At 42.3% G+C, this 17,061-nt stretch overlaps 1 protein-coding gene across 4 annotated transcripts in view; it reads left to right on the top strand.

The window, feature by feature from the left end:
* ZCWPW2 (zinc finger CW-type and PWWP domain containing 2) overlaps positions 1 to 17,061 on the top strand; it is a 134,304-nt gene that overhangs the window by 31,433 nt on the left and 85,810 nt on the right. For all 4 annotated transcript variants that reach the window (XM_038769778.1, XM_038769795.1, XM_038769787.1 and 1 more), the window contains one exon: positions 2,874 to 2,943. The gene's annotated coding sequence lies outside the window, so the exon portion shown is untranslated. The remainder of the gene's footprint in view (positions 1 to 2,873; positions 2,944 to 17,061) is intronic.

The raw sequence follows: 17,061 nt of genomic DNA, 5'->3' as shown, positions 1-17,061 counted from the left end.
GCTTCTGTCCACTTAGGAGAACTCCAAGAGGTGGTTCTTTGATCATCATCACCATCAATCGTATTTATTGAGCACTTACTGTGTGCAGAGCACTGTACTAAGCGCTTGGGAAGTCCAAGTTGGCAACATATAGAGACAGTCCCTACCCAGCAGTGGGCTCACAGTCTATAAGGGGGAGACAGAGAACAAAACCAAACATACTAACAAAATAAAATAAATAGAATTGATATGTACAAGTAAAATAACTAAATAAATAGAGTAATAAATACGTAGAAACATATATACAGGTGCTGTGGGGAAGGGAAGGAGGTAAGATGAGGGGATGGAGAGGGGGAAGAGGAAGGAAGGGGCTCAGTCTGGGAAGGCCTCCTGGAGGAGGTGAGCTCTCAGTAGGGCCTTGAAGGGAGATTAGAAATCTTCACCATTGCTGGCCTAGCCCCAGAAGGCATTCCCCTAATTGCAGAATCAGGAGTAGAATCCCGGTCTTCCGATTCCCAGAACTGCGATCTTTCCAAGGGATCATCAGTGGGGCTGTAATGTTACATCATCAAGCAGTGTAAACTACCGATAGCATTTGTGATTTTAGGAGAGATTCGTATGTTGTTTCACCTTGATGGGAATCATAATATACCCTTGCCACTTGTGGGAAACAAAAGCTTGGTAGTGAATGCTTATTTAGTCAATTTTCAATGAACTGATAAATCCCTTTAGACTTATACATGGGTTGAGCCCAACCAAAAATGAATAGAAATTGCACTCAGTTTCACAACCAAATGACTCTTTTCTCTCTCATATTTCTGTACTTGAAATATGACTGTTAACTGATTTGCGGGCAGGGAGTGTGTCTACCCACTTGGTTGTATCGCACTCTCTCGAGTGCTTGGTTTAGTGCCCCGCACGTAATAAGCGCCCAATATGTATCGTTTATGGATTGATTGATAGGAACTGAGTGCAGTATGACATTTTAAGATGTCAACTTGCAGTTATGCTGCCCACAGGTTGGGTGGCAGAGGTGTTCGTACCATAGTGCAGGAGAGGACGTCAGTCACTCGTTTCAGTGGCACTTGGATATAGAGATAGGGACCTACCGGTGGTAGTGTCATTTGTAAAATATCACAAACACATAGACACACATCTTGTGCTGCCACAGTCTTTAAAGGCTTTTAAGGGTGTTGCTTAATCTTTACCTTTTCTTAGTTTAAGGATGGGTTTGTTTGTATTCTTTGCTGTATTGTTTGTATTCTTTGCAACCTACTGTGTCTCTTCGTCCCAAAATATATCCACGTTACTGGGGGAGAGCTTCCAATGAGACTTATCTAGGGACTAAAAAAGACGCTTTGAAACGTTTACCTAACTAGAACTAAGCAAATGTGATTCTGTGGTCAGTGGGTGTGATTATTGATAAAACCATGTAACTATGGATTAAAGTTTAAAAATCTGTTTACTCGATATTCGTGTTCTTTTATTAATAGCCATGAGGAATGATTGGGCTTTATTTTCTATATAATGGGGAGTTATGTGATGTGAAAGTAAGAGTGATGCTGTTAATAATTTTCCTCTCTGCAGGGAGAAAGTCACTTGATTCTCATTTAGAGGCAGTCTTTTGAAGATCCATTTAACTATTTCGTTCTTTTGATGGCCATGGTGCTGTAGTTGCTTTGACACTCCTAATTTATTTACATGGACAACTTTGGGGATTCACTTTTTTTGTTTGTTTGTTTCTTTTAATAATGATGTTTGTTCTGGAATCCCCTCCCAAAACTGAGTATTGGTGCGTAAAACGATTGGGAATGTGAACCTACCCATCTGGCAAATCAGACAAGTGACTCCGCCGTCTCAAGCATACTAAATAAAGGTGCTTTGTTCCTTTTCAGGAGAGCCAAGATCACGTCTCCCTGATACCTCTGCCCCGTTTTATATATTGTCGAACAGTCGTAAAGATTGACACTCAAGACTCTTGATTTTGAGCCCACCGACTTCTTTCTTAGAGAAGCAGCGTTGCCGTAGAAAAGCAGTGTGGCCTAGTGGATAGAGCCCGGGCTTGGGAGTCAGACGGTCACGGGTTCTAACCCTGGCTCTGCCACTTGTCTGCTGTGTGACCTTGGGCAAGTCACTTCACTTCTCTATGCTTCAGTTGCCTCATCTGGAAAATGGGGATCGAGACCGTGAGCCCCACGTGGGGCAGGGACAGTGTCCAACCCGATTTGCTCGTATCCATCCTAGCACTTAGTACAGTGTCTGGCATGTAGTAAGCACTTAACAAATACCATTATTGTTACTATTTTTTACTGAGGCAAGTATAACAGTGTATCAGAAGACAGCATATTCAACAATAGTCTAGATGCTTGCAGAATGCTATGCAAGATTTGGGAATTTGCTGAAATGTTTGACCAGTTTTCACATCAAAGAAACCCGTGGTATAGGAGGCAGGGGACTGGGGTTGTAATCCCGGCTCCACCACCAGCCTGCTGTGTGACCTCGTCCAAGGTCACACAGCAAGCAAGTAGCAGAGCCAGGAGAAAAACTCCATTTTAGACTGTGAGCCCACTGTTGGGTAGGGATTGTCTCTATATGTTGCCAACTTGTACTTCCCAAGCGCTTAGTACAGTGCTCTGCACACAGTAAGCGCTGAATAAATACGATTGATGATGATTCTCTCAGGCGCACACTCTTTTCACTAGGCCAAGCTGCTTTCCAGAGTCTCTCCTTGTCTCCCGTCTCTCTAAACCCAGGCCAAAGTGGGGAATTCTCCAAATGTATTTTAAAGAAGATGAGATGGATGGAACTCTTTTGTGCCTGCTCAGATATTGAGGGTGGTGGAAAAGGAGTATTTGCTGATTGTGACTGTGGAAATCCACACTCTTTTGTCACAGGTGGAAAGGGGGAAGTTCCAAGGACGCATTTAAGGTGGTTCCTGGAAAGGAGACACTTCACCTCCCGTTAGTAAGTACTTTACTTTCAAAATAATTTTACGGAACTTGCGTTTTGATCCCTGAGACTTTGGTTATTTAGACATTTATAGTAATAATAATAATAATAATAATAATAATAATAATAATAATAATAATGGTATTCGTGAAGTGATGACTATGGCATTGTAGACTGTCAGCTCATTATGGGCAGGGAATGTGTCAGTTATTGTTATATTGTACTCTCCCGAGCGCTTAGTATAGTACTCTGCACACAGTAAGTGTTCAGTAAATACAGTTGTATGACTGGCTAAGCACTGGTTTAGATCCAAGATAATCCGGTTGGACGCAGTCCCTGTCCCACATGAGGCTCACTATCTGAGGAAAAGGTACATCAACAGGCATACAGCTATATCAGGTAGTACAGATATGTCAGGATGAAATAGCTGAATAAATACAAGCCAGCTCTTAAAGTAAATGCCCATTTCTCTCTTTACGTACCATGATAATTAAAGAGCACGGGCTTTGCAGTCAGAGGTCATGGGTTCAAATCCAGGCTCCGCCGCTTGTCAGCTGTGTGACTTGGGGCAAGTCACTTCACTTCTCTGTGCCTCAGTTACCTCATCTGTACAATGGGGATTAAGATTGTGAGCCCCACATGGGACAACCTGATCACCTTGTATCCTCCCCAGTGCTTAGAACAGTGCTTGGCACATAGTAAGCGCTCAACAAATACCAAAATTATTATTATTATTATTATTTTTCCTTTAGAAGAACCATTTCATCCTGAGAAACTGCTCAAGGCAGAGAAATCGTTGGGAATTTTTTTGATCAGCATTATACTGCCTATTGCCTGTTTTTACTATTTCACATAGAACATTTCTTGGCTAAAGACAGTCTAGTGCACTTAATTCTTTTTCTTGAGATTTATTTGAGCAATAGTAGCATAGGTAGTCTTCCTGTAAGACGGAGTTGCATTCCTGCAACCCTCCCCCCGAAATTGTGTTGTAACCTTAAAAGAAAACTGTAGCTCCTTGAGGGCAAGGAAACTGTCTTTTTTTTTTTTTAACGGTATTTGGTAAATGCTTATTATGTGTCCTACAGTGTTCTAAGCGCCGGGTTAGATGCAAGTCACTTAGTTTGGACACTGTCCCTGTCACACATGGGGCTCCCAGTGTGCAGTCTAAGTAAGAAGGAGTAGGATTTAATCCCCATTTTACAGTTGAGGAAACCTAGGCACAGAGAATTTGGGTGACTTGCCCAAGGTCACACAGCAAGCAGTTGGCAGAGATGGGATTAGAACCCAGGTTCTTTGATTACCAAGTCTATGCTCTTTCCACTAGGCCCTGCTACCACTCCTGTCTTCTGACTCAATGTATCCTCCCACATACTCAGTACAGTGCTTTATACACAGTGGACACCAAATAAATCCTATTGTTTAATTGTTTCATCAAGAGAGAAGATTAGAGGGAAGGGGATTCAAGAACAAATGTGTGGCATCTGTCATACCGAGTGAAATTCAAGAGAGCTTTTGGGAAACAGAGAAGTTGGTTCCAAGCAGGCTGCTTTGTCTTAGACTTTTCCTGACTTCCCTGACAGTTCCCAGCAGTTCCAGTTTGTAAGATCTTAAAGTTCACTGTAGAAAATGGTAGCTATTTTGCAGTTGGTTCCCCAAGCCATGTTAATGAGCGTTGCTAAGGCGATCCTTTTATTCAGCTTGAAGTAGGATACTCCGGGAGAGCCACATGACCCGTTGCATTATAATAATAATAATGATATTTGTTAAGCGCTTACTATGTGCAAAGCACTGTTCTAAGCGCTGGGAAGGTACAAGGTGATCAGGTTGTCCCACGGGGGGCTCACAGTCTTAATCCCCATTTTACAGATGAGGGAATTGAGGGCCAGAGAAGTGAAGTGACTTAGCCCAAAGTCACACAGCTGACAAGTGGTGGAGCCAGGATTTGAACCCTTCAAATCTTCCCCTTCAAATCCAACAGATAATTACTCTCCCTCTAGAGCAGTGCTTGGCACATAGTAAGTGCTTAACAAATACCATCTTTATTATTCAAAGCCTTATTGAAGGCTCATCTCCTCCAAGAGGACTTCCGTGATTAAACCCTCGCTTTCCTCTTCTTCCAGTCCCTTCTGCATTGCCCCGACTTGCTCCCTTTGTTCTTCCCCCCCCAACTCCACAACACTTATGTATATACCTTAAATTTATTTATTTGTATTAACGTCTGTCTCCTGCCCCTCTAGACTGCCAGCTCATTGTGGGCAGGGAACGTGTCCGTTTATTGTTGTATTATACTCTCCCAAACGCTTAGTGCAGTGCTCTGCGCACAGTAAGTGCTCAGTAAATACGATTGAATGAATGAATAAATGCTGGGATGATAGAGGGCGGTTGGGCTCAACACTTCTTCAGTCCAGGCTGTTCTGGGTCAAAGTCGCTATAAACATTTCAGTTTTCTAAAAGTTGGCAAAGTAGCTTCTGCCCCCGTCCACCCCAGGGGGAGGGAGGGAGTCTTCTTCCCAGGGAAATTCCTGAATTTCTAATTTCCATCCACGGAAATGCTTTCTTAGAACTAGAGCGGAAAAAATGTAAACTCATATTACCAAAGGTGAGTCCCGCATCTTATTTTATTTTGTTTTCCTTCTTTTTTATGGCATTTGGTAAGTTTTTCTACGTACCAGGCATTGTAGTAAACACTGGAGTAGATACAAGCTAATGAAGTTGGCCACAGTCCATGCCCGACATGGGGCGCACAGTCTTAACCCCCACTTTACAGATGAGGCAGCTGAGGCTCAGAGAAGTGAAGTGACTTGCCCGAGGTCATGCAGCAGACAAGTGGCGGAGCTGGGATTAGAACCCAGGTCCTTGCTCTGTTCACCAGGCAACTCTGTTTCTCTGCTTTTCTTTTCTTGAGGAAATGTTTCACATTTCTGTCATTTATCTCCTTAATTCCTGCAGATGCCTTGCGCATTGTGTTTATAAATAAATAATACATAAGAAGTTTCATTAGGCCAACTCAAAACATTATGAAAATAAAAACAAATATCATCATCAATCGTATTTATTGAGCGCTTACTGTGTGCAGAGCACTGTACTAAGCGCTTGGGAAGTACAAATTGGCAACATATAGAGACAGTCCCTACCCAACAGTGGGCTCACAGTCTAAAAGGGGGAGACAGAGAACAAAACCAAACATACTAACAAAATAAAATAAATAGAATAGATATGTACAAATAAAATAAATAAATAAATAGAGTAAAAAATATGTATGCAAGTGAAATATAGGCACCTTTACTTCACCTTGGATAACGAGACCTGGGATCTTTGTTTGTAGTCCTCGTTTGGTGAAATATTTTAAAAAAAGTACAAATTTCAATGCAAATTATAAACTTCTCCCCACCAGAATTCAGGAAGTCCTATATGAGTATGTTCTTAAAATAACTGAAGACAAAATTGAAATATTGAATTTTCAATATTGAGCCTTAATCATGAATTACAAGTGAGGTGCGTTAGAACGTGTGAACACCTCTAAATTGTAACCAGTAACGGTAAAATGACAAATTCTAAGAAACAGAGGTAAAGATGCTATTGTTTTTCTGAGTCCCCAAATAGTCGCATCATCTGGGACATCCCTTGGTTTAAAATGGATGCATTTTCTATAACTAAAGAGTTGGAAAGCAAAAGAATAATGACTGTTCTTTGTTTAGAGAACAATCATTACTTTTCTCATTCACATACAAACAGTAAAAACAATTTCTATTATAAGTAACCATTTATCTTCATTCCTATGCTGTCTGTAGTTATTCACTCTGTCTCATTAAATTCTGGTGTTGCACAGAACTCCTTTGGTTTGTGGTAATTTTTCCATCTGGGATACATCAGTCACAAAGTACATTCATATTGTAATAAAAATTGATGCTGCACAAGAACCCCTATTGAATATACTTTATCTTAAAGACCTTTATTCTGTTGGAAAACAGAAATGCATAACATATCAATTCAGGAAGAATTGATTTTCTTTCCTAATTCTGTATTCCTTCACTTTGCTGTCGCATTTTAGGGTCGTATCCAGGGACAGTGAGAATCCGTAGGGAATTTTGGCAAATCCGCCCGGATTTCGTCTTTCTGATTTCTTTTTTTCTAACACTTGACTTTTCAGTTTCATTTTAACGCAGTAGATCACTGTGATGATTGCAGTGTATTAAGTTGTTAGGAAATATTTAGTAGGGTGCCACAGAGAGTAGTAGTCTGTTTTAGTTTAATAAAATCTACTTAACAAGTAATGTCTTGTAATAGTGATGAAAAAAAAAATCCCTTATCCATCTGTTCTGCAGTCTACTCAGCCAGCTGTAGCAGGGTTCAGATTGCACCCTGTGACTCGTAACGGTTAGTCATCCAGACAGTAGGATTAGGACCTAATATTTCTGAGTATTAGGAAACCTGGAGACCTGACAGGGCAGCAGGAAGGGGGGAGTGGAGGCATTTGGCTTTCCAGTGTTTTCATAAATGCAAATGAAAAGCAGCACGACCCAGTGGAAATAACACGAGACTGGGAGTCGGAGGACCTGGGTTCTAATCCCGGATCGACCAGTTTATTCAGTCATATTTGTTGAGCGCTTACTGTGTGCAGAGCACTGTACTAAGCTGTTGGGAAAGTACAGTACAATAAATAGTGACATTCCTTGGCCACAACGAGCTTGACTGTATCATCCTGGGCAAGTCACTTCTCTATGCTTCAGTTCCCTGTAAAATCATTATGAGCAGGTAACATGTGCTAATTATCATCATCAATCGTATTTATTGAGCGCTTACTATGTGCAGAGCACTGTACTAAGCACTTGGGAAGTACAAATTGCCAACATATAGAGACAGTCCCTACCCAACAGTGGGCTCACAGTCTAAGAGACTAATTCAGTTGGATGGGACTCTCCCAAGCACTTAGTTGACCGATTGATTGTAAAATGGGGATTAAATGCCCGTTCTCAGAGACTGGTTAATTAACTTGTACCCACCCCGCGCTTACTTGGAACAGCGTTTGACACATAGGAAGTGCTTCCCTTCTAGACTGTGAGCCCACTGTTGGGTAGGGACCGTCTCTATATGTTGCCAACTTGTACTTCCCAAGCGCTTAGTACAGTGCTCTGCACACAGTAAGCGCTCAATAACTACGATTGAATGAATGCTTAACAAATACCATTTTTTAAAAGAAGCAGCGTGGCTCAGTGGAAAGAGCGTGGGCTTTGGAGCTGGAGGTCGTGGGTTCAAATCCCGGCCCCGCCAGTTGTCGCCTGTGTGACTTTCGGCAAGTCACTTCACTTCTCTGGGCCTCAGTTCCCTCATCTGTAAAACGGGGATGAAGACTGTGAGCCCCTCGAGGGACAACCTGATCACCTTGTAATCCCCAGCGCTTCGAACAGTGGTTTGCACATAGTAAGCGCTTAATAAATGCCGTCATCATCATCATCATCAAAAAAGCAGCTTACAACCGTCCCTTTGGGGGAAATTCATGGAGCAAAGCTTCCCAAAATGAACTTAACGTTTAGAAGACGCACAGAAAGTCACATCCTCCTGCCCCCCTCTCCACCGCGGAACTCATCGCCGCTCCACTCCCCGACAGGGCCGGCTTCAGCCGCTCTGCATGGTGAGCAACTGCCTTATGGTACGCTCTTAATGGCTCGGCCGTGGTTCAGCATTTAAAAGCCTTCAGCTCCGGTCGGAGGCAACTACCATCAGCAGGCGTGTCGGGGGGATCGTGATGGTTGGAGCAAAGGAGTGGGATAGAGGGCCGCTGAAGAAACTGTCTAGGTTTTTGGGTTCATTCATTCATTCATTCATTCAGTCGTATTCAAAGCACTGTACTAAGCACTTGGGAAGTACAAGTCGGCAACAAAGAGAGCCGGTCCCTACCCAACAACGGGCTCCCAGTCTAGAAGGGGGAGACAGACAACAAAACAAAACACGTGCACAGGTGTCAAGTAGTCGGAACAAATAGAATTAAAGCTAGATGTACATCATTAACAAAATAAATAGAGCACTATTTATGTATTTATGTATTATTATTTATGGACCACTGTATGCAGAGCACTGTGGTTCCATTGGGTTCCTGTGAAACATGTTTTGCCGAAAGCTCACACGGCATACCATTCATTCATTCATTCATTCAGTCGTATTTATTGAGCGCTTACTGTGTGCAGAGCACTGTACTAAGCGCTTGGGAAGTACAAGTTGGCAACATATAGAGACGGTCCCTACCCAACAGTGGGCTCACAGTCTAGAAGGGGGAGAACAAAACAAAACATATTAGCAAAATTAAATAAATAGAATAAATAGAATACCATCATCATAGGCAGTGTAGCGCAGTAACATCATTCAGACATCATTCAACTTGTACTTCCCAAGCGCTTAGTACAGTGCTGTGCACACAGTAAGCGCTCAATAAATACCATTGAATGAAATGAATGAATCATTCAGTCTTCTAGACTGTGAGCCCGCTGTTGGGTAGGGACCGTCTCCATATGTTGCCAACTTGGACTTCCTAAGCGCTTAGTACAGTGCTGTGCACACAGTAAGCGCTCAGTAAATACAATTGAATTGAATTCAGAATGCCATGCATGTGGAAGAGGAAGGGTCATTAAAAATATTTTCCTGTCACACATGCTGAAAAGCTGGAACCCAGCACCGCATCCTGAGTAACTGATCGACTCTTTAGGTTCTGAACGGGCCCTGTTTGAGGGCTCTTCCTGGCCCAGCCTTTGCCGGCCCAAGCGTGAGGCCGGACCAGAGCCGGGGTTTAACGGGGCCGAAACCCAGGGGTCCCGAACTGGATGTGCTCATCATCATCATCATCATCATCAATCGTATTTATTGAGCGCTTACTATGTGCAGAGCACTGTACTAACCACTTGGGAAGTACAAATTGGCAACATATAGAGACAGGCCCTACCCAACAGTGGGCTCACAGTCTAAAAGGGGGAGACAGAGAACAAAACCAAACATACTAACAAAATAAAATAAACAGAATAGATATGTGCAAGTAAAATAAATAAATAAATAAATAGAGTAATAAATATGTACAAATATGTGCATATGCTCAAATATGCTCAAATACCCCACAGTGCGGACCCCAGCCGAGCAAACTGCCACCACTGCCTTCACCCTCATGAGAATGGGCCTAGGATTCTTCCTCTCCTCCTTACAGCTTAGTTGGGCAGCGGGCAGGAAGTAGAAGAGAGAAGCAGTCTGAGCCAATTCATCATCATCATCATCATCATCATCACTCGTTCATTCACTCGTTCAATCGTATTTATTGAGCGCTTACTCTCCATCCCCCCATCTTACCTCCTTCCCTTCCCCACAGCACCTGTATATATGTATATATGTTTGTACATATTTATTACTCTATTTATTTTACTTGTACATATCTATTCAATATATTTTATTTTGTTAGTATGTCTGGTTTTGTTCTCTGTCTCCCCCTTTTAGACTGTGAGCCCACTGTTGGGTAGGGACTGTCTCTATATGTTGCCAACTTGTACTTCCCAAGCGCTTAGTATAGTGCTCTGCACACAGTAAGCGCTCAATAAATACGATTGATTGATTGATTGATTACTGTGTGCAGAGCACTGTACTAAGCGCTTGGGAAGTACAATGTCACCCACCCTCATGGGTTTGGGTCTTGTGGGAGCGATGGTCCTGGGCGGCCACGGACAAAGGCTCTAGGTGGGCCAAGCTGAGAAGAGTGACCGGAGCGATACCAATAGGTTTTAGGATAAAACCTAAAGAGAAGCAGCGTGGCTCAGTGGAAAGAGCCCAGGCTTTGGAGTCAGAGGTCGTGGGTTCAAATCCCCGCTCCGCCAACTGTCAGCTGTGTGACTCAGGGCAAGTCACTTAACTTCTCTGGGCCTCAGTTCCCTCATCTGTAAAATGGGGATGAAGACTGTGAGCCCCCCGTGGGACAACCTGATCTCCTTGTAAAGCTTAGAACAGTGCTTTGCACATAGTAAGCGCTTAATAAATGCTATCATTATTATTATTATTACAAAGGGATCTGTGCTCCAGAGTGGGGAAGTGCAAATCTTTTGAAAGGCGCGATTGCCCTTTGCCAACGAATCGGCCAGTTTTGGTTCCACCTGACTTCTTAGCCACAACGGAATTCCTCGCTTCATAAAAATACAGGCTGGCAGGGGCTTTGAGGGGCCACCTTGCCCATCGGAATTCACTAGGACCTTGAGGTCCATGTGTAGGGGGATACAAATTGTAGAAAGAGCACAAGTGCATCCAGATATGATTTACCTGGCATTTGTACAGGCAATTGTGTAATTTACTCTCACATAATTTTCACATTTAAATATTTTGTTAACCATAGTACTCTTGGTTCCCAGTGTTTCTCTTCTTTATTCTTTTTCTCCATCCTTCTCTCTTATTTGCATACACCATCAGAGCCAGGAAAGTAAAGCTGTGATAGAGATGAAGTTAAGCTAAGGAAAACTATAAGATAAAGGATGCTTTTGCCCGTGAGTTCCAGTTACAAGCAGCAGCGTGGCCCTGTGGATCCAACGTAACTGGAAGTCAGGAGGTCATGGATTCTAATTCCGGCTCCTCCAGGACCTGAGGGCCTGAGTTCTAATCCCCGAGTTCATTCATTCATTCATTCAATCGTATTTATTGAGCGCTAACTGTGTGCAGAGCACTGTACCAAGCGCTTGGGAAGTACAAGTTGGCAACGTAGAGACGGTCCCTACCCAACAGCGGGCTCACAGTCTAGAAGGGGTCTAATTAGGACCTGAGTTCTAATCCTGGCTGTGCCCCTTGTCTGCTGTGCGATCTTGGCCAAGTCATTTAACTCCTCTGTGCCTCAGTTCCCTCATCTGTAAAATGGGGATTAAGACTGTGAGCCCTATGTGGGGCAGGGATTGTGTGCAACTCAATTATCTTATATAGGCCCCAGCACTTAGAGCAGTGCCTGGCAGATAGTGAATGCTTAACAAATGCCATAATTCATATTATTATTAGGACAATTTGAGAGCGGTAGCTCGTCCCCTTGCTACCAAACCGTAGCACACAAACCACCAATTGAGAATCTGCTACTCCATTTTTAAAGATTCGTAGGGAAGTATTGCACACAATCTCCTGGGCTAATTTGTTCAGGGTTTAACAGCGGTCACCTGCCGAAAGTTCTTTCTGATGGCCAACCTTGGTCATTTTCCCGTGATTTGCTCTCAGTGAAGATAAAAATCACTCTCAATGGTATTGAACATTTAATGTGTGCAGAGCACTGTACTAAGTGCTTGGGAGAGGACAATACAACAGAGTTGGTGGATGCTTTCTCTGCCCACAGTGAGCTTATTATTATTATTATCATGACTATCGATCAACATCATACTGAGTAAGTTTAGGTAAACCATTTAAATCTCCTATATTCGAGATTCTGAGAAAGAATAGAAGGTGATCCAAACTTCTTTGTTTCCTGGATAAATGTGCAATGCTGAAAGAGGCTTTTACAGTAAAATGGTAGGGGCACAATAGCACCCAGAGAGAATAGTTCCAAATCACTCCCTCAGTATAGGAACGGTTTAACTGTGATCATAGCCGTGAATGTTTTTAAAATATGAAAATCATAAGAGCATCAGAATTAAAAGTTCAATAAATTCTTAAAAACAAGTTTGTTTAAAGCTCACCTTTTACTCAACAAACCAACACTGGGTTAAAAATGACATGTCTCCGAAAGTGAAGATAAAATCTAATTTCAGGACAAGAAAGGGATACAGATTTAGCTGCAAGAAAGAGTTTTCAGATGCTTGAAAACACACACAAACGTCTAGTCTCTAACCTCTAATGTAGACTGTGAGCCCGTTGTTGGGTAGGGACCGTCTCTATATGTTGCCAACTTGTGCTTCCCAAGCGCTTAGTACAGTGCTCTGCACACAGTAAGAGCTCAATAAATACGATTGAATGAGTGAATGAACAAACCTTCCTTTAACCTTAGACCCTTATACACTTAGAGGTTGTTATCATGTCACCCCTTCAGTCTTCATTTCTCAGGAGTAAATAATCCCAGTACTTTATTTTGCCCCATTTTCTAACACTTTAGTCGTCGGTCACTCTCCTTTAAACCCACTCCAGTTTTCCATGCTCAATTTTGAAGGCTTGAATCAAATCCAGAGCATCATAAGGTGTGTTTTTATTGACTTTATTTTGTACATCGGTGCATGTATCTATGCCATTATTACTTGGAAGTTGTACCCTTGATATGGTGTCCCTTTGGGGCTACAGAACGATCATTTTCTCTCAGCCACAGTCTCCTTCTCTTCTGTCACCCCATGTTCTTCCAGTGTATCAAGCTCACTTTGAAATAAATGGAGTTCCGTATATTGAAGAGATGCATGGATACCTGGAGAAAATCAAACTCTGAGCCCATTCATTCATTCAGTCATATTCGTTGAGCGCTTACTGTGTGCGGACCACGGGACTAAGCGCTTGGGAAGTGCAATTTGGGAATGGATAGAGATGATCCCTACCCAACAACAGGCTAGAAGGGGGAGACAGACAACAAAACCAAACGAGTAGATGGCTATTTCCCCGCCCGCTCCCCCAGTTGGCCCCCAGCCAGGCCCACGCGAACCGAGCCGAGCCTGATTGAACCCAAGCGAGTAAGTGTTTTTCCATCTGTACTAGGAATCCTCTTCGCTAGGATGAAAGAACTTCAGACTCTGTCGAACCAAGAAAAAAAAAAACCCAATCAGAAAAACCTCAAGAGGTATCTCTGTTAGGGTAACAATGACGTCTTCTTCGTGTTAATTCATGACCCTGGACTTCCTGAGAAAAGTCTGCAAATTTTATCTACAAACAAAAGTAATCTTTTTAATCCCGCTAATGCTTTAGAATAGACTCTTACAATGGATTTTTTCCTAAGTTCCCCATTGACTGAGAGTACTTTTTCCCTCAAAGCGGCCCAGTGCCAGCTGGAAGGATAAAGGGCTAAGCAAATTAAAAGATGGAGAAACTGCGGGTTACTTCTGATTTGTCTCCTCTTTAAGTACTTCAGATTCAAAATGGATTCCCAAATGAGAAACTAGACATCCACCTCCAATATTAAGTGTAGATATCTACTCTCCCTAAGTATTACAAACACTTTTTTATTACCCGTACCTCAGACGTTTACAATTCATGAATTTTGACCTAGATAGTAAGCCACGATAGACTGAAAGTAGTGTGTTTTTACATTAATATTCTGTTCAATTCTGTCTTGGGGCAGTAATGTAATAACATAGAGAAAGGAGAAGTGGTAGCTTTGCAGAAAGAGAAAACAGAATTATCCCAGAGATGGATTAGAGACATTGTTCGAAAACACAAATCATTTTTGCATTCTCAGAATCTTGTTAGAATCTAAAATGCTAATTGCTAAGTTAAATTTCTGGATTTTCAATACTCGGACCTGCAGTGTTTACAGTTATGTCTTGATATTCTAACTTTAATTTCTTAAAATACCTTGGGCAGAAAACTCGGGAAAAATTCAGAAACAGATGTCAGGATCTCCCAGAATATTTAGCAGTTGGCCAGAAAACCAGTGTCATTTTCAGATTACACATTTCCATGGAGGACTGTGTCTTCCACTTTATTTTGTAAACCTCTGAAATTATTTCACGAATAATAGCCCAGTGCGGTGGTGGAACAGCTCAGACGTGGGCCCTAGGGCGGAGTTCTGCTTGGGGTCCCTGCCTCCTCAGCCCCACTGATGTGAAAGCAAACGAGGGGAGGGAGATTAAAATTCTCGTATTCCTGGATGTTGTAGTCGTAAACGGGCCTTAGATGGGCATGTAGGTGGGTAGCCGCGCTAATAGATGAGGGCAAAACAATGATGAATCAATCATTGTTATTGATTACGGTGTGCCACTAAGAGAGTATAATACAATAAAGTTGGTAGGTGTGACCTATATATATGTATATATGTTTGTAGGTATTTATTACTCTATTTATTTATTTTATTTGTACATAGTCATTCTATTTTGTTAATATATTTTGTTTTGTTGTCTGTCTCCCCCTTCTAGACTGGGAGCCCACTGTTGGGTAGGGACCGTCTCTACATGTTGCCAACTTATACTTCCCAAGCACTTAGTACAGTGCTGTGCACACAGTAAGCGCTCAATAAATACGATTGAATGAATGAACGAATGAGTGATTCCTGCCCTCAAGGAGCTTTCAATCTAGTAAAGTTACTAGCCCTTCAAGGGGAAGTGCAGCAGAACTCGAGCCCCATTGAGCCCAGCCCACAGACTCTGAAATTACATTGGCTACGTAGCATAAATCCTTCCACTTCCCTTCTGTGATATTGCCCACTTTTTTTTGGACCATTTTTCATACATCACCCTCGATTTTGACTTTCTCCGTATCGGCAGCAACAAAATAGCTCCCTTTTCTCCTTTGCTGGTTCAGACGATTTATCATTCAAATTCTGTGTACCGGCTGATTTTCAAGAAGAAAGGCCCTAAAAGCATCAATCGATGTATGTTCTTTTTCTTAATCGTGCACTAAGCCACTCTAGCACTAGAGAATTGTTCTAAGGATGCTCCCCCTGGGTATGATCTTGGTCCACTGTGCAGACTATCACACCCCGAACAACTCTCTCAATCTTCTTCAGAGAATCCTTAGTGCCAAAGAAAACTCACCTAAGTGGACTATTGGCCTGGCCTAGAAGAGCATTTCTTATGTGTTTTTAGGAGACTCTTTCCTCTGTCATCCCAAACCTCTTCAGCTTGCGAGAAAGTTTTCTACCCTTTTTAGAATTCCTCTTTTGCCCTTTTCATCCGTTCCCCTATTTTGTCCTCTCTCTCATCTCTCCTGTGTCTTTTCTCTCTTTAATCACTCCCATAAAGCCTTTCGTGATTAGAAGAAAGCAAGAAAAACTTCCCAATGCTCTCTTACATTGCGGGGAGAATAAAAGAGGAGAAAGTATCTCAAAAAAAAAATAATGGCCCATATCGTCTTGCCTTTTAAAGGCAACAGTAAAATCTCATTACTGTGGTTCTGCATCAAATAATTCCAAGTTCGGCCTATTTTGAAGCCACTAGAATTCCCCGGCTAATGAGAGATAGCATTGTAAATTTTGTAGTCTGAATAATTAAAGTGTGGCTGTTTCATTATTTGAGTTAAGTACGTGATTTGATCCAAGAGTATATTAGAAATGGTTGTGACCCTGACAGCTTAGTATTAGAAAGAGGATTTTGTAAATGAGGTAGATACAGTTTTGCTCCGTTTCACAAGTAATCATGGTCATTCACAGGTTAAGTGGGGCAGAACGAGGAGATTTTGAAGGTGCTTGGGTTTTCTACCCCTAAAAGGAGATACTAATCAAAGCACATAGGAAGTGCTGAAAAAAACCATTATTATTATTATTATTATTATGTTTAACTGGAAGCTGGTGATTTTGGGGCCCCCTACAGTGATCAGTTTTATTATATAGCCAGAGAGCAGAGGTCATGCATTCTCAGAATTAGCCCAAGGCTCCAATAATTATAGCATAATGAATAATTGTGGCATTTAGGCGCTTACTGAGTGCTCAGCACTGTAATAATAATAATTTTGGTATTTGTTAAGTGCTCACTATGTGTCAAGCACTGTTCTAAGCCCTGGGGTAGTTACAAGGTAATCAGGTTGTCCCACGTGGGGCTCACAGTCTTCATCCCCATTTTACAGATGAGATAACTGAGGCACAGAGAAGTGAAGTGACTTGCCCAAGGTCACACAGCAGACAAGTGGCAGAGTTGATATTAGACCCCACAGTATCTGACTTCCAAGCCGGGGCGCTTTCCACTAAGCCATGCTGCTTCTGTGCTAAGCGCTGAGGTGGGTACAAGCAAAGTAGGTTGGACACAGCCCCTGTCCCATGTGGGGTTCACAGTCTCAATCCCCATTTTACAGGTGAGGTAACTGAGGCACAGAGAAGTGAAGCAGTTTGCCCAAGGTCACCCAGCAGAAATGTGGCAGAACCGGGATTAGAACCCACAACCTTCTGATTCCCAGGTCCGTGCTCTAGGTCAGCGTCATGATACACGTGGGCATTTAGGGAATACTGACTGATTAAAAATCTTTTCCTGTAACGCTTTGACCAGATATTTCTGTATTAGCCGTTCTGCGAAATCAAGA

This window comes from Tachyglossus aculeatus, chromosome 2 (assembly GCF_015852505.1).
Source record: "Tachyglossus aculeatus isolate mTacAcu1 chromosome 2, mTacAcu1.pri, whole genome shotgun sequence".
NCBI classification, from domain to species: domain Eukaryota; kingdom Metazoa; phylum Chordata; class Mammalia; order Monotremata; family Tachyglossidae; genus Tachyglossus; species Tachyglossus aculeatus.
The sequence above is the reverse complement of the archived record's forward strand: the minus strand, read 5'-3'. Positions and strand labels throughout refer to the sequence as shown.